Genomic DNA, 25,211 nt, shown 5'->3' with positions numbered 1-25,211 from the left:
CTGCTGGGAGCCAAGCACACTTCCTTGCTATGTGATCTTAGGCAAGCCCCTTGACCTGATCCTCAACAGGATTACATCAGTGATGCCCTGATTGCAGTCCCAGGTGGTCACTCATGTTCCTTTACATGAGATGAAGTTTTTAATTTTACTAGCCAGGTGTTTATTTTTATTTATTTATTTTTTACAGATGTTTTTAATGTGGGCCACTTTTTTTAAAAAGTTTTTTTTTTTATTGAATTTGTTATAATATTGCTTTTGTTTTATGTTTTGTTTTTTTTGGCTTCGAGGCATCTTAGCTCCCCAACCTGGGATCGAACCCATACCCTCTGCATTGGAAGGCAAAGGCTTAACCACTGGACTGCTGGGGAAGTCCATCATGTGTTTATTTTAATTTGTATTAGAAAAAACATGTAACTTATATGCCAAATCCGTGATTTCACAGATATTAGTGCTAAGAAAGCTAAGTTTAAAAATAATGAATTAATTCAAAGAAAAATACAGTATGAAAAATATAGTATGGGTGGTACATGGCCCTGGCAGAAATTTTGTCTGATATTGAGTACTGGCAATCATTCTGTCTCTTTCAGGTAGAACATTCTAGATTCCATAGTCCTCCCAAAGAGAAAGGAGCCTGCTCATTCCAATCTCCTGTTCCTTGTAGGCACAGATCTGGTCTGGAAGGCCTTTGCCCTTTTCTCTGCCCTGTCCAACCTTCAAGGCCTGACTTGAATCTCACTTTCAAAAGTCCAGCAGAGAGAACCTCTGTTGGGATTAGCCCCAGCCTGCATCCAGGGAAAAGCAGAGAGCATCTTGCAGCAAGCCTGGCACTGCTTCTCCCCCATCAGTTGGTAGACTGGGGCTGATCTCTCCGCAGGACCTTCGGAAGGATTAGGGGAAGGAGGCCAGGGGGCCCTTATCACTGGACCTGTACCTTCACCCCGCATGAAGCCACAGTGAGCATGCCTGACCAAGTGCTGGACTGGGAGTCTGCATTTCTGGATTTTCACTCCCCATTCTAACTCCTACTAGCCTCGGAAAAACAATTTGCCTCCTTGAGATGTTCTAAAACAAGAACCATAGTTTCTGACTTTATGTGGTTACTTTAAGACTCAAAATGAGATATGTAGATACAAGATCCCATCCAAGATAAGATCGCACCACCGCTCCTGTAGGCCCAGTCGACTGAGAGGAGTCTGGAAAGCATCAGACACAAACCCTGAGTTCAAATATCTTAGGAGCCTTTGGAGAAGATGAAACCAACGCTTGAAAAGTAGTGAGAGGCCAGGGAAGCAGAGGGCACTGGGGTCGGCTTCCTGGACGTGGGGGCATCTGCCAGCGTGGGACACTGAGAGAGCCCAAGGCACTGTCCACAGTCCCTCGGGAGGTGGGAGTTACGACGTCCTTGTGGTATGGAATGGGAAACAGACCCAGCCCAGGTTGGCCAGTAAACACGCACAGGATCCACTGGGACCTGTTCTGACTCTGCAGACCTGATTATGTTTTTTCCAACTTCTTATCATAAAATACTTCAGAAAACAAAAATAGTTGAAAGCATGGTCCAGGAATCACCCACCACCTAGGTTCATACACATTAGCATTTTGTCACAATCCCTTTCTCTCTGTGTGCCTGTCTTTCTTCCTTCCTTTTTTTTTTCCAGTTTTGTGGAATTAGTTGAAACGAAGCTGCCAGCATCATGACTCCTGTCCCCTTATTACATCAGCCTGCATTTCCTACAAAGGAGGACAGTTTCCTACATGAGCATATCATCATTACCATATCTAAGAAAATTAACAATTCCTCAATACCATCTAACACCCAGCCAATATTCAAAATTCTTCAAAATACCTTTTACAGGGACTTCCCCAGTAGTCCAGTGGTTAAGAGTCCATGCTCGCACTGCAGGAGGCAAGAGTTTGACCCCTGGTCAGGAAACTAAGATCCCACATGCCATGCTGTATGGCCTAAAAAACCAAAGAAATTCCTTTTACAGCTATTCCATATTTTGAACCAGGATTGGGAACTGTGTTGTTCCTATGTATTTCATTTGGTTGTGATCTCTCTTTTGCCTCCTTTAAATCTAGAACACTCCCATTACTTTTTTTTTTTTTTAATTTAAAGTGACACTGACTTTTTCAACACACCAAGTCAGTTGTCTCAGAAAATGTCCTCGTGAGGGACGTCCCCGGTGGTCCAGTGGTTTGGACTTCACCTTTTAGCACAGGAATAAGGGTTTCATCTCTGGGCAAGAAGATCCCAGATGCCTTGGGGCTAAAAAACCAAACCATAAAACAGAAGCAATGTTGCAACAAATTCAACAAAGACTTTAAAACACAGAAGAAGAAGAAAATGTCCTAGTGATTTGTCTCATGTTGCTTTGTGGTCTCTTCAAAGCCATTCTTGGATTCCCTATAAAGCTGAGGAGTCAAACATAAAGCTTTGATACAATTCACATTAAAGATGCCCCTGTTATTAATCTCTGGCTTGGGTGAGGGTGAGCATATAGAGGAAGGGACAGAGGGAACTTGAGGGCACGCACCTGGCTGAGCTGGTGGCAGTGAGGGCGGCTGGCTAGTGCCAAGCTGTTCTGGAGGGTAGTGAACAGACAGCTGGAGGACCTGGGAGGCCGGATCAGGCACTGGCAGACACTGCGGGCCAAAGCGGAGCATCTGGAGGCCCCAGAGGTCTGACCGCTCCACCCGCGCTCACCAAGGGGCTGACTTCATTCTGAGGTCAGATGCAGGGGTGTGCAGGCAGGCAACAGCAAAGCCTCCTCCCGCTGCTGCAGAGAGAGGAGGCCATGCTGAGGCTGGCACTGAAGGAGACATCCAGACCTCAAAGGGAAATCAGTGTGGCAGCTAAGAGGTCCCCTGAAAATCTAGCCCTTTGCCCTTTGCCCCTAACCCTGAAGCTCAGCCCAGATCCTGGTGGATTCCCCAAAGCTAGTTCCAGTGAGGGCAGGGCACACACACTCTCTCTGAATCTTCCAGGAGCAATTAGCACAAGACTGAGATACACTGGAGCTCCCTAAGAGGAAGGATTTTCTTAATGGTGAGAGCTGCCTAAAATGAAAAAAGAAGGTATCATGACAGGTAATTAGCCTCCCATCTCTGGGAGGATCCAAGGTTCAGGTAGATGACCTCTGATTAAGGGCAACGTGGAAGGGAGATGGGACTAGATGGCCTTCCAGCACCCCCCAAATAGACCTTGTGTTGCACCAGAGAGGAGGGCTGGGGTCAGAGAGTCCCAGGTCAGAGGCCACCCTGGCCAGTGACATTCCTTCTCTGTAACACAGGGATTCCAATGTCTCCCAGCTGGGTTGCTGTGACACAGAATGACAACAGTTTTCGTGGCATTTGGCATCTCCCCCAGGCCTCCTCACATTGCTGATTAGTGCAGAGTCACTTATGTTAAGGTATGAATATTTTCTCTCTCCCAGTACTAGACTGCAGGTTATGTGATCATCCTAGTCCTTCTGGGCCCTGCAGAGCCCCTCCCCACCCAGGCCTGGCCCTGGACTCCTGCTTAGCAGGAGTCTTCTGGTCACCCTGTTGAATGATCTCTTGGTTCGGTGGGAGGGCAAGGGCCAAGTGCAGGCACACTTGCCCGGTTCCTTGGATGCAATGGGATGAACCTCACTCCAGGGCTGTGACTTCAATTTATTGAGATTTTGAATTTTCAGCTCATACCCCCAACTCCTGGCCACAGGATGAGGGGCCTGGTCCTTATGCTCAGCCCGTGAGGGCTCTGGGCCCCAGCCCTTCTTTGTGGTGTCTGTCCTTTTTGTCACACAGCCCTATCTCCTCTGGGCTTCTCGTCACCAGGATGCCAAGGTCTCTTGAACTCAGTACAGCGCTCAAGACGGGGCTTAACGAGTCTCTTGCCATGGACAGCACAGTATCAGCAAGGCGACCAGTTCCATGACCCTCCCCAGACACCACCTCCACATCTCCTCATTTGCCCCCAGGTACAGCTGTCCAGGGGGCAGAGCTGGACGGGTACTACAATCCCATTGAAAGTATCTGGTGCATATGTGACTAATTCAAGGCGCAGGGAGGTTAAGAGGCTATCCCAAAGTCATAAGCTGTGAAAGCCACAGAGCCGGGCCCTCTCTCCAGAACTTCTGACTCTTATAAAGACATGAGTGACCTCAGGTCCTGGTTCCATCACTTAATGGCAAAATCCTTCTGGTCAAGTTTCTAAACTGACCTAAACCTCTGCTTCTGTAGCCGTAAGACAGAAACAGCTATGTTATTTGCCCAGTAAGTTATAATAAGAATTAAATGAGATAATTGGATAGAGTGCTTGAGGTAAAAAAGGAACTTCTGACAGTTTACTGTTCTTTCCGAGGTAATACCCACCTTCTCCTTTTTTGGCCTCTCCACCCAAGCTATTAATTACTCCTCCCTGCATTTTTCATACAATGCAGGGCATTATATAAAAATGTAAAGAAACTGTAGGGGGCAGAGTTTGGGGCAATGCCCCAAAGGTTTCTATCTTGGCTGTTATTTGTTAGCTGTGTGACTTCAGACTAGTTACTCAACCTCTCTGAGCATCAGTTTCTTTATCTGCAAAGTGCAAATAATATCATCCAAATCACTGAATGCAATGATGTGACCAAATGCTAAGTGCCTGGCAAGGTGTCTGGCATGGAGTGGGGTGACGCTTATCACACGCTAGTTCTACCCTCTCCCTTCTCCTGAAAGGGAGAGACTCTGACCTTAATTAAGTGTTCACTTGGGGAGGCCAGGCTCTGGCAGGAGAAGGAGGGGGCTGGGCTGGGCCCAGGGTCAGGAGGAGGGAGGGAAAAGCTCTGGCCTCCAGATGTGCATGGTTGCCGGGCCTGCTCCCTGGTGGCCTCTCCCTGGGCCCAGGGCCATCCTGGTCTCCCTCTGAGAGGGGAGGGCCCGGAAGGAGGAAGTATTCATTTTGCAGCTGAACGGTTCTTATAGCCTCTTAAGAAATAGAGGCAGGCTTTTTTCTCCTCTGAGATAATTGTTATGAACACTCCACATGGAGACAAACTGTATCCTGTCCTCCAATCCCCAAAATGATGCATTTTGGCCAGTGGGTGCACTTTCTAGATGACGATGGCTAAAATTCAGTCCTTTAACTGGAACACACAAAAAAATACATGGAGGTAGTTTTTGTTCTCATCTCTAACTAGGGTGGGGTGGGGAGCTCATGGCTACATCCTCAGGGAGAGTTGTCAGCCGGGGAGCACAGGAGGCCTCAGGATCTGCCCTGGTGGCCACTGGATACTTGTTCCCATGGGGCAGCCCATCAGGACCTGTGGGAGAGCCACTCTCTATCCCTGTGCCATCAGAGAAAGGATGATATTTTCAGTCTTCTCTGGGTCATCACCCATGTGACCCGGAGTAAGGCACCTTCCTTCTCCAGGCTCGCTGTCCGTTTCAATGAAATGTGGATATCAGCCACACCTACATATTGAAATCCCTATCAGGATGGAACACCAGGGACAGAGGCTTTGCAGAAGGTACGCCACTCTAATCAACGACAGACATGATCATCAATATCTCTGCTGAATTCTCCCACAATATTCTGGGTTCACAAGCCATCGCTGGTCAGCTGGTCCTCCTCCATCTCTGAGCCAGCTTTGCTTTCCAGAGCCCAGGACTGGACACATGGGAGGAACACAGCCCATGTTCTCAGACTGGAGGGAGCAGAAGTGGATCATCCCAGGCCTTGAGAAGCTTGTCAGGTCAGGTAGGAATTACTGGTGGACTCTTCTCTTCCGTTTTCTCCTCTGTGAAATGAAAAGCTAGGATCTTTTTTAAGCAGAAGAACACTTTCTCTAAATAAAATATGACTCAGAACTCCAAAATTTAAAATGGGCAAAGCTGGAACTGTTTGCATCCAAATCTATCAGGAAACTGGGAGCACCTTCCAGCAATGGTCCTGGGACTCCACCGTGGAACCCAATTTGAGAACCTCTGGTGTGAGGGAAGCGGCCAGAAACCCGCATTTCAGCTGGCTTGGCCACTAACCTACTAGGGACCCTCTAGTAGATCCCTGCTTCTTCCTCTACAGGAGATGGCCCCCCTCCCAGCTCTGGCATTTAATAGTCTTACTGGGTTCTCGCTGGCTTCCAGGTCTTCTGAAAAGATCTTGAAACCACTCAAGAAATTTCTAGTATGAAGAAGCTGGAACACAAGTGTTCTCGCTTAAATGCTTTCTTTCTGAATCTGCTCAGTATGAGCCTCCAGGGATCCAGGAGTCCCTCAAGGGTCTGCTTCTGGATTCTCTGCACCCCACAGCACAGGCAATCTCAGCAGGGGTGCAGGACAGCGAAGGCTGACCCACTGCCATACGGAACAGCACAGATTACAGATCATTCCCATCACTGCAAACAGTTCCATTGCACGGCGCTAGGAGAATATCAATTAGCTCACAAAAGTCACATCCTAGAAGAAGAGACTCCAACAGAACCTCCACACCAGGGAGTTCCGGCTGGGGGGCACAGGGACCACAGAAGGCCAGGATCTGGAGCCACCGCACTGACTTTCTCTCCATCCCTAGCAAATTCGGAATTCTTAGGTTCCAGGCCAACTCTCAGAGCCTCTTGGGCAAACCCCTCAATCTTCTCAACCATGAAAAGAGGCTTCCTCCCCTGTCATGCTCCACCCTGCCTGCCTCACACCATCAGGGAGCAGATCAAAGTCAAGCGGGAATGAACTCGGTTGGGATGGCGCCTTCTCCACAGACTACAGATGGGAGATTCAGATCAAACATCCACGGATGCTGCACTCTGCCCATCACCCAACACAAGTCCAGCCAGATATGGAGTCTATTCTGGGAGCAGGCTTCTGCCCCGAATCCCAGCAGCCTTTCCTGATCTGCTGAGCAGGACTGGTGGACACGTGAACAGAAGGCTGCCAGTCTCCTCTGCGCCAAGCTCTTCAGGAGAGCTTCCCATCTCCCCTGAGATGACTCCTGAGCTGGGAAGTTGCCAGATTCTGAAGTCCCCAGATTCTGTCCTGGGCTCCCCTTTTTCTAGCTCATCAGACTAATAACAATAGCTTACGTTTATTAAGGGTGGACTGTGACCCAAACATTTTACAATCATTACATCCCATAATCCTTATAATAACCCCAAGGTATAGATACAATTATTATCTCTATTTACAGATGCAACTAAGTTTGTCCAAGGTCACTTAAGTGGAGGAACTGAGATCTGAACTCAGACCTGACACAAGGGTCTCTTGTTCATTGTTCAGTCCCTAAGTCGTGTCTGACTCTCTGCAACCCCATGGACTACAGCACACCACGCTTCCCTGTCCTCCACTACTTCCCAGAGTTTGCTCAAACTCATGTCCATTGAGTCAGTGATGCCATCCAACCATCTCACCCTCTGTCACTCGATTCTCCTCTTGCCCTCAATCCTTCCCAGCATCAGGATCTTTTCCAATGAGTCAGCTGTTCACATCAGGTGGCCCAAGTATTGGAGCTTCAGCTTCAGCATCAATCCTCCCAATGAATATTCAGGATTGATTTCCTTTAGGATTGACCGGTTTGATCTCCTTGCTGTCCACGGACTCTCAAGTCTTCACCAGCACCACAGTTCTAAAGCATCAGTTCTTTGGTAATCAGCCTTCTTGAGTGACTTTCTTGACTACTTCTCAGTAGTGACATGACTGCTGGAAAAACAATAGCTTTGACTATATAGGCCTTTGTCGGCAAAGTGATGTCTCTGCTTTTTAATACACTGTCTAGGTTTGTCAGAGCTTTTCTTCCAAGGGGCAAGCATCTTTTAATTTCACAGCTGCAGTCACTGTCCATAATAATTTTGGAGCCCAAGAAAATAAAATCTGTCACTGGTCTGGTCTCTTACTTTACGTGTTTGCTCCCCAACCACGCTGGATGTTACTGAGAGCAGCAACTGTGTCTTATCCTTCGTCCTCTTTGCTGGGCTTACCTTTATGCTTAATATAGTACTGATGAATGTTTACTAAATATGTGAATGAGTACAGAAACAAGAGGACAGGAAGAAGGAAGAGTGACCCTGTCACTTCCCCTTAAAGCCTCTAAAAGCCCCCAGATCCGAAAACTTGACTATCTCCTTATGGGGATCTGCAGGCTGATTCCAACTTGTAAGATCCAACCTGGGCAGAAAGCAAGGAGAAGGAAGTATCTGCCTCCCTATGAACTCAACTTGTCTTACATGTGGTCCTGACACAAAAAGGCTTTCATAGAACCACAGCCTGCCAGTGCAGAAGAGGACCCTTGGGTCCACTAAAATCTAGCTTCTCATTTCACAGACTGAGGCCCAGAAAGAGGAAGTGACTTGTCCAAGGTCACACAGCAAGGTCACCTGATGACCAATCTACACACTGTAAGCCTACTTGTGGGAAGGTGGGGGGTAAATGGATATTGGGGGGGCATGGTTAAGGGGACGGATATGGCGCTGCCATCTCTCCCCTGCAGGCAGCCCTGGAGGGAGTGTCTGGGGTGGGCAGGCCCCATCCAATGAAGCACCCACCCTCTCCTGGGGTTCTGAGTTCTATATTCCTCTGCTCAGGGAGGGAGCGGGTGGTGGAGCTCAAAGCACAGACCCAACAGATGGTTTCTATTTGCAGCCGCTGCGCCTGGTCTGTGCCAGACTCCTGACCTATTTTGAGGAACTGAGGGCCCCGCTGGCTCAGGGATGGCCTCCCACTCGCACCCCTTAACCCATGATTTGGCAAGAGATCAGATGGGTGGTTCAGGGCCAATGGAGATGGGGAGTGGAGGAGGAAAACTTTTGAAAATGAGGCTGGGGTGGAGGCCTGCAAGCTTGAACTCCAGAGCACGGATCCTCAAAGTGTCACCTGGGGTGTCTGTGGAAATTCAGGTTCCTGGGCCCCCCGGCAGGCCTGCAGGATCGTGCTCTCAGGGAGTGGGCCAGGGACTCTACATTTGAATGAAGCTTCCAGGTGATTCCTGTTTTTGTAGTGTACTGTCTGTGGGCCAACAGCACTGGCATCATGTGGGAGCTGGTTAGAAATGCAGAATCCCAGGCCCCACCCAGGACTGAAGCAGAATCTGCATGCTTCAGAATCACCCTCGCAGGCTTGTTAAAACACAGATCACTGGGCCTCACCTGATTCAGGAAGTCTGGGGGTCTGGGAATATGCACTTCTAACAGGTTGTCTGGTGATAATGAAGCTACTTAAGTCCCTGTGCTGCAGTACAAGGGGCACTGTGCCCTTTGGGCATCTGTAAAATGGACATAATTCATATCTTTTTTTTTTCCCAACGCAGTGTGAGGCACCAATAGAATAATAACATGTGTGAAAGTGTTTTGTGAATACTTTGTGAATTATTATTTTTAAATAGTAAAGACTATGTAAATTATATCAATTTGTACTTCATGAAGTGTTGTAGATGATCTCACTGGCTTTGACAGTCACCCTGACTTACAGCAAGTCAAAGAGCCATGCATTCCTCGAGGGCTTTATTCTGCATCCCAGGATTATCCAGCACAGCACTAGGCAGGCGATAACTGCTCAATAAGGACTGGTGGAATTCAACCCAAGACGGCTGGTTCACTCTCTTTCCAATCTCTACTTCTCACATCCTCTCCTTAGAGGCCCTCTGGTCCCTTGTTAGGTGAGACTTTCATTTTTTTAAAGGTTATTTGATAGTTGGGGCTAAAGGGGGAGCTTTAAGGAGACTCCAGGCCCAGTTGCCCCCCGCCCAGGCTCCTCCCCTGTGAAATGTCCTGACTCTCGGATGAGTTGGGATCCCATGCTGAGAGCACCTGGCCCATCCCCTGGCACCTGGTGGGTGTGTCCTCCAGGCAGAGGTTCTTCGCCAGCAGGATCTGATCACCCAGCTAACTCCAAGCCAGGGCACTGCGGGGCTTGTATGTCTATGCGCAGACCTAGCATGGGCTGATGCTGCTCCCTGTCAACAAAACCTCCTAAAATGATCTGTCAATGTGCTCTTTGGGAAAGGAACAATTGGAGCTGTCCACAGGCGTAACACCATGGGCTTCCCCAGAGCCCTGCAGAGGAGCCCTTCTGCTTGATCCCTGTAAGCAGGAGGCTCTCAGACTGTCTACCTCATAGACCAGGACCATAGCTTCCTGTTGCCTGGAAATGCAGAGAAAGATGGGCTGACAAACAGTCCCTGGGGGAACATGTAATGTGGCCTGGGCCTTCTCCTTCCCAAGAGATCATTTATCTAAACTGCATCCAGAGGGCAGGATCTCTGTCAGTGAATAGAGGAAGCTGGCCCATCTCTCAGTGCCTCAAATGAGAAAGGAAAGGGGCGAACCCTTTACATTCCTCTCAGTCATCTTGGGCATAAGACAGGGCAGTGAGCACACAGCAGGCCACATGCAGAGAGCTTACTTGAGGAGACTCTGCACTGTCCTCCAAGGGATGTGTGTGTGTGTGTGTGTGTGTGTGTGTGTGCGTGTGTGAGTGTGTGTGTGAGTGTGTGTGTGCGTAAGAGTCACTATTTCCTCTAAGATGCTGGGAACAATTCAAGGGTCAGAGACTGAGGGTCAGAGACTAGAGCAGAAACTTTTTGATTAAATTTCACATTGTTGCTGCTGTTTAATCACTAAGTTATGTCCCATTCTTTGCGACCCCATGGACTATATCCCGACAAGCTCCTTTCTCTATGGCATTTTCCAGGCAGACACTGGAGTGGGTTGCCATTTCCTTCTCCAGAGGATCTTCCTGACCCAGGGATAGAACCCAAGTCTCCTGCATAGGCAGGTGGATTCTTTACTGCTGAGTCAACAGGGAAGTCCAAATTTAACATTATTGAGAAAATAAAGTGGCTTTTGTTTGAAAAAACCCTCTGACCAATGACTGTCTTATGATGTTCTGTGCTAGCATGCTAAGTCGCTTCAGTCATGTCCAACTCTGCGACTCTATGAACTGTATAGCCTGCCAGGCTCCTCTGTCCATGGGGATTCTCCAAGCAAGAATACTGCAGTGGGTTGCCATTTCCTCCTCCAGAGGATCTTCCTGACCCAGGGATCGAACCCTTGTCTCTTATGTCTCCTGCACTGGCAGGCGAATTCTTTACCAGGTATGATGTTCTACCTGTCACCAACCGCCTTACAAAAAGAATCCCGGAGTTAATTTAGGACCCACCAAGGAAGGAAGGCTCCATTTGGATCTTTGGCCAGTTCCCCCAGCACAGCACTTGTTCCCCAAACTCACAAGGGACACAGCTCCTTCTAGGTGGCTCCTGGTGGTCCCAGGGGACCTCCAGCTCAGCTCTAGAGCTCTGCCCAGTAGGAGGGACCCACACTCAGTGGTGACAGCCTGCGGGTTTAAATGTGAGCTCCATGAGGCAATGGCTGGTTACAGAGAGAAGGGCGTGGGGAGGAGGACAGAGAGAAGTGTGAAGAGCACCATTTTTTCTTTCTAAATATGTCACTGTGTTTTACTCCTTAGTACTTTCTAACCTCAACCTTCCCTCTCTTCCTCCTCAGGGCATCCGTTCACCCAGAGGATTAGGATTGTTCAAACAGCAATCTGAACAACTCAGCTTCTAACATCCACTACAGGATCTGCAGCTACACAATAGTCTTAAGCTCCAGACTAGAGAGGTGGTTCTTGACTCCAGTTTCCCTGATAGCCAATGAAGAGAGTCTCCTGGATGACTGGACGGCAGAGTGTCCTGGGCAGACACCAGAAGGCGGGGAAGCCCACTTCTTGCAGAAGGAAAGACAGAGTGAGAAGGAAACAGAGACGACAGGCAGATTCAGATGCATGCCCTGATCTGCCACACGCTGGGCCTGAATTTCAGTGAGGAGGTGGGTGTGTTTTGTAGGTTGAGAGTGGTGCTGATGGCAGAGGCATTTCTCTCCAACTTCGTGACTGGTATTCTAGAAGGAGAGAGACCACTACTCAGGATGGCCCTGGGCCAAATAAGAGGTGGCCTCTCAGAAGACGACCAAGGAGAATGGTCAGACAGAGAGGGCCAGGCATGCACTCTGGAGCCTCTTTCAGCTCTTGGGTGGTGGAGGGAAGCCAGCCAATCAGCCCTGCACACTCCACAGGGAGGACATGGGAGATCCAAGAGCCACAGGCCAGCAGGAGGTTGCCATGGTGGGGGGCAAGCTCACTGAAGCAGAGGCTGTGAGGAAGACAGGCCTGGGGTGAGATGGACAGTGGGCCAAAGGGTGGGGGGGGATGGATGCTGATCTCAGGGCCAAGGGAAAATGAACTACGAGTCTGTCCACTGCAGACTCCAATGCAGATGCCCAAGGAATGCCCTGGGAGGGGACACCAGCCACACCTCAGCAGACAGCAGCCAGGACATGTCTGAGGACTGGCCAGAGGTCTCCCTCCCCCTGACACCCCAGGTCACATAAGCCCTGCTGTCTACATCCCCAGGTGCCATCCTACAAAAGAGTCGGAAGAGGAGGAGCTCTGAACAACGACTCTTGGGAGTCACTCAAGCAGAAGCCAAATTAGCTCAAAGAGGCCGAGTCTTAACATCACAAGACTGTCTAAATTACTGAATCAGACTGGCTCTACTGCACGGAGCTCCACGTATTTCATCACTGTGACCCTTCAAGGTGGGGCTCCTGAATGAGATCAGATCCGCCTTAGAGAAAATAAAGAATCTGTATCTCCTTACACTCTATTATACACAAAATAAACAAGGACCTACTGCATAGCACAGCGGAGAAGGCAATGGCAACCCACTCCAGTACTCTTGCCTGGAAAATTCCATGGACGGAGGAGCCTGGTAGGCTGCAGTCCATGGGGTCGATAGGAGTCGGACACGACTGAGCGACTTCACTTTCACTTTTCACTTTCATTCACTGGAGAAGGAAATGGCAACCCACTCCAGTGTTCTTGCCTGGAGAATCCTAGGGACGGGGGAGCCTGGTGGGCTGCCGTCTATGGGGTCGCACAGAGTCGGACACGACTGAAGCGACTTAGCAGCAGCAACTGTATAGCACAGGAAACTATATTCAATATCTTGTAATAACATATAATGGAAAAGAATTCGAAACAGAATATATATTCTGTGCACCACATGAATGGTGTCCCCTGGAGTTATGCACGGTGGGGGCAGGGGTGCCTGCGAGTCCTTCACAATGAAGAAGTGGACGCAGAAGCAGGAGGTGGAGTGAGAGAGATCCCATCACCACCACGGAGGCCAGGCTTGAGTAGACAAGACAACCAGGGGGACCCCGTGTGCGTGTAGCTCTGAAACATTGTCCCAGGATTCCGGTGCCTGGCCTTGTGGCTGCTCTGGGGTCTGGGGAGGCAGCCTGCTGGCCACTCTCCTGTCTTCCATTAGTAACGGCCACAGAGAGAATCTTTCTACCAACAGAGACCCCGCTCAAGCAATGCAGAGGGACAGTGTCTGGCCTTGTTTGGGCAGCTGCCCTCAGCCACTCCAGCCCCCAGTCTACACTGACAAGTGTCTACACTGGCAAGTGGAAGTGTCTCGTCCCTGGCAGCTCCAGAGAAGGGACTCTCCTTGAACAGGCGTGTCAGGACTTTCTCTGCTGTGGTTGCTGGTGTCAACAGGTTAATGATATGGCTGATTCATGTTGATGTATGGCAGAAACCATCACAATATTGTAAAGTAATTATACTCCAATTAAATATATAATTAAATTTAAAAGTAAAACACACACACACACACAGAGGCCAATGAATTGGCTCCAGCGGGTCTCTGACCACACTGTCCCTGGGAACTCGCCCTTCCTGCGCACGTGCAGTATTTCCTGGCTGCAGGTCCCAGGGGGCACTCAGTGTACACTTCATGGTCTGAAATGTTCTCTTTACATGTAAAAAGAAGATGCGAGAAGGCTGTAAGCTGGGCCCACATGCCAGCTTTGCAGGTTGGAAAGAGCAGGCCTCTAAAATCAGACAGACCTGTATTTAAATCCAAGTACCACCACTTACTTAAATAAGCATGGTGACAATACCCAGACTTGACATCCTCTTTTCCCAATTTGGAACCAGTTGGTTGTTCCATGCCCGGTACTAACTGTTGATTCTTGTCCTGCATATAGGTTTCTCAGGAGACAGGTAAGGTGGTCTGGTATTACCATCTTTTTAAGAATTTTCCACAGTTTGCTGTGACCCACAGTCAAAGGCTTTAGGATAGTCAATGAAGCAGAAGTAGATGGATATATATATATATTTTTTTTAATTCCCTTGCTTTTTCTATGATCCAGTGGATACTGGCAATTTGATCTCTGGTTCTTCTGCCTTTTCTAAATCCAGCTTGTACATCTTGCACAAATTGGGAAAGGAGTACATCAAGGCTGTATATTATCACCCTGCTTATTTAATTTATATGCAGAATACACCATGCAGAATGCCAGGCTGGATGAGTCACAAGTTGGAATCAAGATTGCCAGGAGAAATATCAGCAATCTCAGATATGCAGATGATACCACTCTAATGGCAGAAAGTGAAGAGGAACTAAAGAGCCTCTTGATGAAGGTGAAAAAGGAGAGTGAAAAAGCTGGTTTAAAACTCAGCATTCAAAAGGCTAAGATCACGCCAGTCCCATCACTTCATGGCAAATAGACAGGGAAAAAGTGGAAACAGTGACAGACTTTATTTTCTTGGGCTCCAAAATCACTACGGACAGTGACTGCAGCCATGAAATTAAGAGATGCTTGATCCTTGGAAGAAAAGCTCTGACAAACCTAGACAGCATATTAAAAAGAAGAGACATCACTTTGCTGACAAAGGCCTGTATAGTCAAAGCTATTGTTTTTCCAGTAGTCATGTATGGATCAAAGAGTTGGACCACAAAGAAGGGTGACCACCAAAGAACTGATGCTTTAGAACCGTGGTGCTGGTGAAGACTGTTGAGAGTCCCTTGGACAGCAAGGAGATCAGATCAGTCAATCCTAAAGGCAATCAGTCCTGAATATTCACTGGAAGCACTGATGCTTTGGCTGAACCTCCAAAACTTTGGCTACCTGATGCAAAGAGCTGACTTGTTGGAAAAGACCCTGATGCTGGGAAAGATTGAGGGCAAGAGGAGAAGGGGGTGGCAGAGGCTGAGATGGTTAGATAACATCACTGACTCATTGGACATGAATTTTTTAGCAAACTCCGGGAGACAGTGAAGGACAGAGAAGCCTGGTGTGCTGCAGTCCATGCGGTTACAGAGTTGGACATGACTCAACAACTTAACAACAATCACCACCACTTACTAGATATGCACCATACTTTGGACAAGTTCCTTAGCTTTTCGGAATTTGCATTCTCATCTGTAAAACTGGAGGAAAAGAATGCCTACCTCTCTGGGCTGCTTCCATCCTCTTGGTCTCCCTCAGAGTATCCTGCACCTATATAGAGTCAATAGCCAATTGTTGGGTAAGTGACTGGATTTTCGGGGTTGGAGGGAGGGAGTCAAGCATAACTTTAGAACTGTTCCATGACTCTGCCATCTGGGTATTCCCTGAGAGCACTGGGACAAGTGCCTGGAAAAGGGTGTTGTGGCAGATGCTCCAGACTGGCTGCATGCCAGCCATCCCCATCCCTTTCCACCCACTTCACTACAGGAGGGATACTCACTGTTCTAGCATCCCCCACACTTAGGCTATACCTAAGTGTGATACCCTATCACCCAGTTCAGTAGGGGACTCTTGGGAAAGGTTTTTTTTTTAACTCATTAATCAAATGAGAGACATAAAAGCTCTTTCTTACCAAACTGGCTGATATAGTGCTTCCAGGCTTTGTTAGCATTTGGGAACGTAATGCCTGGAGCTGTGGCAGCCTTCGTGGGTCCATGAGGTGATGAGCCCCTGATCAAAAGCTAACATGATAAAGATGCAGAAAAGAAGGATAGAAAAAAGCTGGGTTCTTAATGACACTGAGTAAGTGAGTGATAGTCACTCAGTTGTGTCCAACTCTTTGTGACCCCAGGGACTACAGCCTGCCAGGCTCCTTTGTCCATGGAATTCTCCAGGCAAGAATACTGGAGCGGGTTCTCATTTCCTTCTTCACTTAATGACACTCAGTTCAGTTCAGTCACTCAGTCATGTCCGACTCTTTGCAACCCCATGAATTGCAGCACACCAGGCCTCCCTGTCCATCACCAACTCCCAGAGTTCACTCAAACTCACGTCCATCGAGTCGGTGATGCCATTCAGCCATCTCATCCTCTGTTGTCCCCTTCTCCTCTTGCCCCCAATCCCTCCCAGCATCAGAGTCTTTTCCAATGAGTCAACTCTTCACATGAGGTGGCCAAAGTACTGGAGTTTCAGCTTTAGCATCACTCCTTCCAAAGAACACCCAGGGCTGACCTCCTTTAGAATGGACTGGTTGGATCTCCTTGCAGTCCAAGGGACTCTCAAGAGTCTTCTCCAACATCACAGTTCAAAAGCATCAATTCTTCAGCGCTCAGCTTTCTTCACAGTCCAACTCTCACATCCATACATGACTACTGCTGAACCACAAAACCAACCCTAAACCACCTCTCTCCAGGCCTCTTGTTCAATAAACTGTGAATATGTCTAGAGCTTGAGTCATTCTCGATTGGCTGCTTTTGTTACTTACAGTCAAAAGCATCCCAACTGATAGAGATGTAGCAGAAAGAGCGAGGGTAGCAGATGTCTCAGTATTTGGTCATTGCCTGTGACCTGCCTCCATGAGGTCTCCACGTTTCAGATGCTCTGCCCCCACGACCAAGAACCTAGAGATTATGAAGAAGCCTCATCCATGCCTGGCAGACCCATCTCTGCCAGAGGGTGAAGAAACCACAGCCCCTCCATTCCCTTTCCAGGTTTTCTCTCCTTTCTCAGTGGAGTTTCTTGGGATGGGCTGCTACCTCTGCCTCTTGTGCACTTGCAGGAAAAGTTGCACAACTCAGGGGGTAATAATGACGACACTGGGGGAAAAAAAGCACTCATCAGACTCATACTGACGGTTGCTACCCAACCACCCACACAGCACCTTCCCATCCAGCAACACTGTTGAAGCTTGCAAGGAAGTTTCCCCTACCATCCCCACCCCCCATTTTCTTTATTCCACTGAATGCTGTCATTACTACAGAAACCATGAGGAAGGAGGGTGGAGATGAAAATGAGGCTATGTATGTAAAACATCTGGCACAGTGCCCAGAGGGGTAATGAGCAACCGCAGCACCCTGTTTTTCCCTTTCAACAGAACGGCTGCGGGTGACAAAACATGGCCGTCGGGGATGCGTCTGGCAGGGGGCCCTCCCACTGTCCTTCTCAGTTTTTTAAAAGAATTTACTTACTTATGTATTTTACTTTTGGTTGCACTGGGTCTTCACTGCTGCGCGGGCTTTTCTCTAGTTGTGGCAAGTATGGGGCCATGCTCTAGTTGTGCATGGGCTTCTCACTGTGGTGGCTACACTTGTGCAGCACGGGCTCTAGGGGCTCAGACATTGCAGCTCCCAGGCTCTAAAGCACAGGCTCAACAGTTGTGATTCATGGGCCCAGCTGTTCCATGGCATGTGGGATCTTCCCAGATCAGGGATTGAACCCATGTCTCCTGCGTTGGCAGGTGGATTCCCATCCACTGTGCCACCAGGGAAGTCTGGGCTCTTGGTTTTTGAAGTGCTTTCTCCTTTCTCTCATGGTATTCACACCCAGCTCCTTGACTCCCCAGTGAGTTGGGGTCACAGTCACAGGGTCAGGGTTCTCAATTAGCCTTTTCTTTAGCCCCATCCCAAACCGCTGGATCTGGTCCCCACCGAGGCTGCTCCTAGTGCCGACCATTCTGCGGGCCCCCATCCACTTCGTGAGCACGTCACAGAGTCCGTGAAGTTGCTGGGTGCTCAGCGTTTTCTCACACATCACTGCATCTCAGTCCTGGCCCAAGGTTGGGTTCTTTGCTTCAGGCCTCCCTGGTCACTGTGGAAATCAAAGCTGAGGTTTCCTTGAGTGCCAACCTACTGGTAGCATCTGGCCTCTGCAGCCTCACCTCTGCAGATACAGTCTCTTTATTGACCCCATTACGGGAGTCAGACCACCCCAGTCTGTACGGTGCTTTGGCGAGAACAGACAAAGGGGCCCCTTCCTCTCGGCAGATGCAGCTCCAGGCCAGAGCCCATTGCTCCATGGGTAGAACTCAGGCTGGATCGCAGCCCCAACTACTTCTCGGCCAGGTGCCCTTGTGCAGGGCACAGCTCACACAACTCTGCATGGCGGCCATGCACGGAGCTTTTCCAATTACCCTCCGGTGTTTCTGACCTAAATGTTATTCTTGAAACTGATAACTCTAAAACTTTTGACATGGAGCATTGACAGAACACCAAGACCTTCCTAGTACCCGCCAGCACAATCCCACGGCTAACACAAGTTGAAGTAAAAGCACCTCTGCCACCTGGTTCCAATTCATTCCTCCCTGTCCCACCTGGAGGAGAATCACACAGCTGTCCCTGGAGACACAGAGGGCCCTTCCTCCTGTGTTAGCATCCCACCCTGGTTAGAAGTCTTCCTCTACCACTAACCAGCTACTGTCATGGACCAGTTGCTTTACTTCTCAGGGCTCTGTTTGCAGGGCAAGTGGAGATAACAGTGGTGCTTCCTCATGGGTTAGATATGAGGATTAAGTGAGAAAATGCAGGTAAATTGCTGACGACATTATCTGACACATACTATGTGATTCCATATATGCAGCTACTGCAAACCCTTTGACTCAGCAGTTCCTACTTCTTTGTCTGTGACATGGGTAAAGCGATATGTTGCAAGTTTTAATGTTTTTGACAACATGTAGGATTCACTGTGTGTTAGGCACTGTAGTTATAATTTCATAATATTAACACGTCAATCTCACAGCACTCCAATGAGGCAGGTGCTGTATCTTCCTGCAGGAGAGGAAACGGAGGCACAGTCACTTGCCCAAGGTCACCTTGGGAAGCGGAAGAACAGGGATTCAAACCGAGGCCTTCCAGCTCCACTGGGTGTGTGCTTAACAAGTAAGCTGTGAGGCCTCGGTGGCTATTGTGAGAACTAAATGAGATAATGCATGCGAAGTGCTTGGCACAGAGAAGCCACTCAATATACGGTCATTATGCTAATGAGGCATTACTCTTGAATGTTCATCATCATTATTACTAATATATGCAAAGTGCCCACCAAAATCAAGCTGCCTTTTCATCTTTCTCCCTCCCTCCAGTACTGAGGCTGCTGTGTTTTGGTGGTGGGTGGGATTCCTGGCACTCTTTGTAGAGGGTTTCCTGCTGGGTTTCCAGTTTGGGGGCAGGGAGAGATTTGGGGTACAAAGGAGAGGGTGAATAAACTCCCTCAGCATAGAGCCTCATCGAGCCAGTGATACCTCAGACACACAGCAAATCAAGTTGGTCCAAGAAGGGGATGCTGGGAGGTGGGGTAAGTAGAGGGAGCCTGGGGGTCTGTGGGATGTGGAAGCAGATGGAGGGAGACCAAGCTGCCCCTGCAAGATCCAACTCAGCAAACTATAACTGAGACACCTAAGACCATCTCTGAGGCCCAGTGCAAATGCCCCTCCCTCCAGGAAGCCTTTCTAGATCTCCCCGTTGAATCAACATCTTCCTTCCCTCTGCTCCAATAATTTTTTTTTTTTTTTTAACTGTACCATGTGGCACTTGGGATCTTAGTTCCCTGACCAGGGAGTGAATTCATGCCCCCTGCATTGGGAGTGTGTAGTTTTAATCACTAGACCAGGGAAGTCCCTGCTCCTATAATACTTTATATTTCTAGCCCAACCCCACCCATATAATGCCTACTTTGTTTTAGATTCCCAGCACAAAGAGGCCAAATGTCTCTGACCATAGGCTTCTGGAGAGCAGGGACCGGGTCTGTAATATCTGTATCTCCCGCAGGGCCTTTCGTACAGCAGAGGTTTAATGAGGGCTTGTTAATTGAATGGTGAATGAATAAGACACACCTCCACCTGCTTGGGGCCTCTTTCTTCTGTGGACTCATCACTGCAGAGCAACTATGTGGTTGGGGAGACTCTGAGTTGGCCTGAGAGGTGAACAACATGAGGGCCCAGTGAATGTGGGGGGATGTGGGTGACGACGGCCTCGGTTTCCACCAACAACAAAGGTTGGGCCTCATCAGGAGGAGGGCAGTGTTCCCCAGGTCACCCTTCCTTCCCTGCCTTGGCTCTGGCCAGTGCCCAGTCACCCCTGAGTCACCCCTTCAGGCTGGGGGTTCTGTCCAGGCCCCCCTCCCTCCTGCACACTTCCTGCTCACATCATCCCATCCCACCCAAAGACAAAGACCAGACCAGACCAGCCCCTCTCACCAAACCATCACTCTGGGTCTCCCCTCCCACGAACTGTGCTGCAGCCACACTCACCTCGTCCCAGGCACATGGTTACTTTCTCTTCCCAACCCCGAAATGGCCCAAGGGGACTCCTGTCCTCTTCTCTCTGTGTCCTGGGGTCCCACCAGTCCCACCTCTGCCACACAGCTCCAGTGCCCTCTCCACCACCTTCTCTTCCTTGCTAGGATCCTTCCACACTTTGGGTCCCTTCACAGGGATTCCAGGCACATAGAGTAAGGTGCCCCACCCTGATGCATTGCTTTTCCTATGTTCAGATCTTGCCTCTAAATTTCCTGAGGATTAGAATGGTGCCTTAGTCATCTCCAAATCTCCCTTATGAAACCCACACAGAACAAAAATAATGAATTCACAAAATAAAAGCAAAACAAATAAGCAAGCAAAAATAAAAATTAATAGTAAGTAATGGAACAAATAACATTCAGGCACTGTTAGAAGCAATTTACGTGTATTAACTAAGTCCCGATTATCTTTCTTAGGCTGACATTATTGTACCCATTGTGCAGATGCAGGAATGGAGGCAGAGAGAAGGTTAAGTAGCTTGCTAAGCAGGCATTAAAAGATGCTTGCTCCTTGGAAGAAAAGTTATGACCAACCTAGACAGCTTATTAAAAAGCAGAGATATTACTTTGCCAACAAAGGTCTGTCTAGTTAAAAGCTATGGTTTTTTCCAGAAGTCATGTATGGATGTGAGAGTTGGACTGACGCCGGTTGAGAGCCGAAGAATTGATGCTTTGAACTGTAGTGTTGGAGAAGACTCTTGAGAGTCCCCTGGCCTGCAAGGAGATCCAACCAGTGGATCCTAAAGGAAATCAGTCCTGAATATTCATTGGAAGGACTGATGCTGAAGCTGAAATGTCAATACTTTGGCCACCTGATGCAAAGAACTAACTCATTTGAAAAGACCCTGATGCTGGGAAAGATTGAAGGCAAAAGGAAAAGGGGATGACAGAGGATGAGATGGTTAGATAACATCATTGACTCAATGGACATGAGTTTGAATAAGCTCTGGGAGTTGGTGATGGACAGGGAGGCCTGGTGTGCTGTAGTCCATGGGGTCGCAAAGAGTCGGACACAACGGAGTGACTGAAATGAACTAAACTGAAGGTCTCACAGTCTGCATGATGGGACTGGAGGTTGGACCCAGGAGTCTGGTTCCAGGGCCGATATTCAGAGCCCTCATGGCTCTCATCTGTAATTGCTAAGGGACTCAGTGATTCGGTCCTCTTAGCTGATCTGTAACTTCCCCAGCAAGACTGGCAGCTGAGGGGCTAGGGCTATGGCCCCAGCCTCTGGTCATACCTCCAGGCCACTATTTCTAAAGCAGTAGTTCTCAGCTCTTGCAGCACCTTAAATTCACCTGGGAAGGTCTCTTTTCATAAGTACTGATGCCTGGGCCATCCCAGCCAAGGAGACAGAAGGTTGATGAGGGGGTCTGGGCATCTGCATTTTTAAGAGCCCCGCTCAGTGACATCTAAGAGCCACTGCTCTAAAAGTGGTGATTGCCAGGGGGACCCCGGCTCGATTCTGCTATCTCGTCCCCTCACTCAAAAGCTGGCAGTCCTGCATCTGTTATCATCCAGGCTGCTGTTTTCTTTCTGCCCATATCACTCCTCCCCAGAGGGCCCAGGGGAGGTGAAAGAGCAAAACTCAACCTCGTCATGGCACCAGGCTCCCCTGCATGCAGCCACAGAAGGCTTTGGGATGGAAAGAATCTGGAGTAGTCTCAAGAGCTTGTTTCACTTTCTCTCCATCCTTAAGGCATAATGACATAATTCAAAACCCCCTAGGGATTGGTGCTATTTTTCCATTATTTACATGTTTGTGCCATTCGCGATCTTCATCCTTCCTAGGAACTGGCTTTGATGGTATCACTTGTAGGGGCCCTTGTGTTCCTTTGATCTGCCGAGCATATTGGGCAGAGGGCTCCAGAGCCCTGGACCTCCCAGGGGAAGGGCTGAGCTGCCAGAAATGAGGCCACAGTTTGTCCTCCAAAGGGTGCAGCCAGACTTCCAGGACAATGGCCACGGAAGCCTTTGATAGAGTGTGCTCTAAGAATAAAACAATCCAGGGGCAGTGCCAACTTCCTGGTTTGAAAATATAGCATCTAAGGGTCAAGTCCATGAAAAGAATGGATTGTGAATCAACCCCTGTGCACGAAGCACCTGCCCAGACCCGCTGACCTGCCACGCTTTGCAGGGTCCAGCCTCTTCCATGCCACACCTCCCCACCCATGCTGATCCTTCCAATGGCCTGTCCCTCCTGGTGGCAAACTCTTACTCATTCAAGGTCACCTCATCTGGGGAGCCTTTCACATAGTCTCAGGGACTAGGTACACTATTGTCTTCTCGAAACACCTTTTCACATGGCTCATGGAGCCCTTACCCCAGTGTGCTGTGTCTACGCTTGTGGGTCTACAACTCTGGTTTCTCCCACTAGTATAGGACCTCAGGGCAAGAGTCCTTCCTCTCTGCATCCCTAGCACTTGGCACAGCACTAGCTACAGGCCGCAAGACAAGATCCACAGACTCAATCTGGCCCGCAGATGTGGGGCTCGAGGGCCAGTGCCATAAATCAAATGTTCTGAATTGGCTGCCAACATTTAAAAAATCAGGATATTTCTCATAAAGATTCAGATTTCTTGATTTTTTTGAAACACCAGAAATCAGAAGATGTGTCCCCTCTAGGCCCATATTTACATTGCTGCCTCTTCAGGAAGTAAGTGGGTTGTCCAGTACTGCTCAAGTCACCTCCCTAATCATGGTTCTTGTCTGCATCTTGTAGACACTTGAACTCTGAGCCCTGGAAGAGGCATGCTGGAGGTAATTACAAAAATATTGCAGAAGAATGAACTACTTTGACCTTTGAAGCAGCCAGTTCAGAAAGATGTATATGTGAATCAAAGAAACAGCATTTCTTGCTAGACAGGATTTCTGGACAACAGCTGGGGATAATTAAATTACCCCAGGAGGATCCTTGGGACCTTGGACTGCAAGGAGATCAAACTAGTCCATCCTAAAGGAAATCAACCCTGAATATTCATTGGAAAGATGTATGCTTAAGTTAAAGTTCCAATACTTTGGCCAACTGATGCGAAGAAGTGACTCATTGGAAAAGATCCTGATGCTGGGAAATATTGAAGGCAGGGAGAAGTGGGTGGCAGAAGAGGAGATGGTTAGATGGCATCACCGACTCGATGGACATGAGTTGGAGCAAACTCCAGGAGATAGTAAAGGACAGGGAAGCCTAGCATGCTGCCGTCCACGGGGCTGCAAAGAGTCGGACACAGCTTAGTGACTGAACAACAAAAAGGAGGATACACTGTGGCACTTCCATACTATGGACAACTCAGTTCAGTTCAGTTTAGTTCAGTCGCTCAGTCATGTCCGACTCTTTGCGACCCCATGAATCGCAGCACGCCAGGCCTCCCTGTCCATCACCAACTCCCCGAGTTCACTCAGACTCATGTCCATCGAGTCAGTGATGCCATCCAGCCATCTCATCCTCTGTCGTCCCCTTCTCCTCCTGCCCCCAATCCCTTCCAGCATCAGGGTCTTTTCCAGTGAGTCAATTCTTCACATGAGGTGGCCAAAGTATTGGAGTTTCAGCTTTAGTATCATTCCTTCCAACGACTACTTAGCAATAAAAAGGAGCAAGCTACTGACACACCAAAGCCAGGATGAAGGTGTGAAACAAGCCAGGCACAGGCTACCAGAGTGACTCCATTTACAGGCAGACCTCGTTTTACTGCCTTTCACAGATGCTGCAGTTTTTACAAATTGAAGGTCTGTGGCAACCCTGCAGCCAGCAAGTCTGTTGGGACCAGTTTTCCAACAGACTTTGCTTTACTTCGTGTTTCTGTGTCCTGTTTTGGTAATTCTCACAGTATTTCAAATTTTTCATTATTATTATATTTGGTGATCTGCAACCAGTAATCTTTGATGTTACTATTGCAAAGTTTTTGTTTTATATATTTCTTTTTTAGAAACATTAACTATTTTTTATTTTTGGCTGTGCTGTGCATGGGCTTCCTCTAGTTGCATTGAGCAGGGGCCACTCTCCAGTTTCAGTCTAAGGGCTTCTCATTGGGGTGGCTTCCCTTGATGTGGAGCACAGGCTCTAAGGCACGAGTGAGGGCCTCAGTAGCTGCGGTGCATGGGCTTAGTTGTCCCGAGGTATGTGGGATCTTACCAGACCAGGGATCGAACCTGTGTCCCCTGCATGGCAGGTGGATTCTTAATCACTGGACCATCAGAGAAGTCTCTGAATTTTTCAATCAAGGTACGTACACAAAGAGTCGGACATGACTAAAGTGACTTAGCACGTATGCACATTTTTTTTTTAGACATAATGCAATTACACAGTATTAAGTGCATATAGGCTACATTATAGTATAGACACAATTTTTGTAAGCACCTCCAAATTTTTGTGACTTGCTTGATTGTGATATTTGTTTTATTACAGTGGCCTAGAACAGCAGTATCTCCAAGGTATGCAGGTGTATCATATTCTGGAAAAGACAAAGTTATAAAGACAGGAAACAGATGAGTGGCAAGGCCTGGCACCGGGAGAAGTTGACTGCAAAGGGGCAGAAGGGAACTTTGGGGGTGTGTGTGACAGCAACACGCCTTGTCATGATCATGGCAGTGGTTACATACTACATGCAGCTGCAGAAACACAGAACTGTACACTAGACAAGACGACTCTTACTGCATGTAAATTATACCTCAACAAACCTGGCCTTCTTTTTTTTCCTTTTGAATCAACTTTATTTCGATATCATGCATAGACAATACAATGCATCCCTTTTAAGCACAGTTTGATGAGTACTCCCCACAAATAAGAAACTGAACAAGTCCACCATCCCAAAGAGTCCCCTGATAGGTACGTTTGCAGTCAGGCCCCGCTCCACCTGCTGTTCTGGCCCGCGGCAACCACCGTTCTGACTTTTGCTACTA

The 25,211-nt window shown here is 48.5% G+C and overlaps 1 protein-coding gene across 2 annotated transcripts in view; it reads right to left on the bottom strand.

The window, feature by feature from the left end:
• Positions 1-25,211, bottom strand: part of CORO2B (coronin 2B) — a 148,783-nt gene that overhangs the window by 73,397 nt on the left and 50,175 nt on the right. The window contains exon 1 of one of the 2 annotated variants that reach the window (XM_070377345.1): positions 7,368-7,387. The exons of the other annotated variant lie outside the window; for it this stretch is intronic. The gene's annotated coding sequence lies outside the window, so the exon portion shown is untranslated. Of the gene's footprint in view, positions 1-7,367; positions 7,388-25,211 lie in introns of those variants that run through there. 2 annotated transcript variants of the gene reach the window in all.

Source organism: Bos mutus, chromosome 10 (assembly GCF_027580195.1).
Source record: "Bos mutus isolate GX-2022 chromosome 10, NWIPB_WYAK_1.1, whole genome shotgun sequence".
Lineage (NCBI taxonomy): Eukaryota > Metazoa > Chordata > Mammalia > Artiodactyla > Bovidae > Bos > Bos mutus.
Note: the sequence above shows the minus strand (reverse complement) of the source record. Positions and strands in the feature narration are given on the sequence as shown.